The 2448-nt window shown below is 43.3% G+C and overlaps 1 protein-coding gene across 2 annotated transcripts in view; it reads left to right on the top strand.

The window, feature by feature from the left end:
• lnpep (leucyl/cystinyl aminopeptidase) overlaps positions 1–1221 on the top strand; it is a 50366-nt gene extending 49145 nt beyond the window's left edge. For both annotated transcript variants that reach the window (XM_080766528.1, XM_080766529.1), the window contains exon 21: positions 1–1221. This exon is cut by the window's left edge and continues 1111 nt beyond it. The gene's annotated coding sequence lies outside the window, so the exon portion shown is untranslated.
• The last annotated feature ends 1227 nt before the right edge of the window (positions 1222–2448 follow it).

Raw genomic sequence — 2448 nt, forward strand, 5'->3', positions numbered from 1 at the left:
TCGGTCCATATGCGCAGCGGGAGAGCACTCCCCTATTAGTTAGCATTGCACAGTGCGCTCAGTGCGCAATTTCCTTACGCAGTATCGACCTATCATTTCCACTTCGGTGCATCCCTAACAAATATAATGTCACGTTTCTGTTCACAACTATTAGGTCCGAAATGGGGAGGTGACAAAAGCTATTTGAAATTTATATTGTTGACCCTATAGAAGTATATATTTTCACACTGTTTTATACATATATTCTTTTTGCCCAATCAAAGTATATTTTCGCCCCATATATTTTCATCAAACAAATTGACGTGAAATTCCTCTGCTGTGTTGGACTTGTACAGTGTGTTAATTTAAGAGCTTTCATTTGGTGGAAATTGCAGCCCCTGGATTAGAATCTGGGGTCGAACATTAATCTTAGTGGAGTGCAGCTAAACATGGACCCTTACAGGTCTGTAACTGTGACACACTATTTTTATTTTAGTTTTTATGACCTCAATTACAACCCACACAACCTGAACTTTGAACATGCTGTGGTCTGGGGTTTTCTCTGTGTGTTCTGAAGCCTTTTGATCTGCAATGAGAACAGGCAAACAGGCCTCAACAGTGACACCTGCTGGCAAATTCCTATGTCTGTATGTACAGTATGGGATTTGTGGAGTCTAGCCTCCACAAATCCACAGGAAAATCAGAGCACGCGTTTGAGCCAGAAAACCCCCAGAGCACAGACAATCTACTGAATGTTAAAAGTTCAGGTTATTTATTTAAAAAAAATAAACGTGAAAAATTACAAAAAAAAAGTTTTTCTTTATGTAACGATTGAACCTTTAAATTAAAAACGTTACAGTACAGTTCCAGTGAATGTACGTACAGGACCTTGGCGCGCGTCGCGTGCACTGTGTGTCGGTGTTGTGCGCGTGTCACGCTCGTTGTGTGTCGGCGCTGTGTGCGCGTCGCGTTGTGTGTCGCCGTTGTGTGCGCGTCACGTGCGTTGTGTGCGCGTGCGTTGTGTGTCGCCGTTGTGTGCGCGTCACGTGCGTTGTGTGTCGCCGTTGTGTGCGTGTTGTGTGTCGGTGTTGTGTATCGATTGTACTTGAAGCCTTTCCACTGTGGAACGCAGGTCAGCTGATCTGAACGACCAGTGTGTGTGTCTTAAGTGGAAGGCCACACACACACTGATCTGAACGACCAGTGTGTGTGTCTTAAGTGGAAGGCCACACACACACACTGATCTGAACGACCAGTGTGTGTGTCTTAAGTGGAAGGCCACACACACACTTTGGTGGAAAATCTCCTTTATGGAACTAAGACAGTTCCGTAACTTCCCGCCCCTCGTGATACAGTGTGGCCCCTTAATGACCATTTGGTTTTCCTCAAAAGAAACCACACTGTGGATGAAGTAGCATGAATCAGACACCAATGGTCCAACTTTACTACTACTTTAGCTTTTGAAAAATAGCAGATCTACAAACTCCTAGCGCGGCACCGAGTGCAGCGCTATGAGCTTGTAGGTCTGCTATTCTTTTTAGATTATTTTAGAGCGAACGTTTTTAACTAAAATCTTTGCTTCTGGGTGGGGGGGGGACACACACACACACAACATATTTTCAGATGGGGGTCGGCGGCCAAATACAGTTAATTCTGGGGGTTCTTGACGTGAAAAAGCACCACTGACATACAGTAGAAACATAGGGTTTTTCAGAAAGGCGTTAGGATTTAGAAGACATTTTTTAGAATCGACCTCAGTCCTAAATGAGTTTTAAAAAAGCTGTTTTTGAAGTGTCTGCAGTTGTCATCGCACCGTTCCGTTCACGATGATTCATACAAAAAAAAAACCTTCGAATGTATTTTATAAAATGTCTATTTCTGCAATGCAGCAAGATCTATGGTAGGCGGGCGCTAGCTAATTAGATCTAGAGACTTGGCGAAGTGTGACAATGTCCTCGACCGGAAAGTTGACATGAGAATGCACTGGACTCAGGCAACAGGCCCAGCTTTAATGATCTTAAAGTCCTTTATTTTAGATCGTTTATTAGTAATAGAAGTACAACATAAACATTTCAAAGAACATTGTGTCCCTGTATTGTCACTGTACAATACTTTAAAACAGTTGTCATGTTGCACACATGCCTAAAAATTGCTGATATTTGCGCCGCGCTCGTTGAAAACAATGCATTTCAAACTCAAGAACTCAGCTTGTTGTCACTCTCCGGTGCTGCATGGACAGCGCTCGAGCGCTCGGTTTTCTGACCCCTCAATGACGCCACTCTCTTTCAAAGACTCTGGTTTATATATAACTCTATGGGGCTAAACCCAGCCCTAGAGGTGGTACAGTGTCAACATGAGTGCACACACCAGAGCATTCACTCCCATGCATTCTCAACCTCCTTTCTTTGTTTTTTGCATTGTTTTTCTTTTGTTTCCAGTTTTAGCTTTAAGGTTTTTCCTTTGCGTGTG

The sequence above is a fragment of the Protomyctophum bolini genome (genome assembly GCF_963924005.1).
Source record: "Protomyctophum bolini genome assembly, chromosome: 6".
Classification (NCBI taxonomy): Eukaryota; Metazoa; Chordata; class Actinopteri; order Myctophiformes; family Myctophidae; genus Protomyctophum; species Protomyctophum bolini.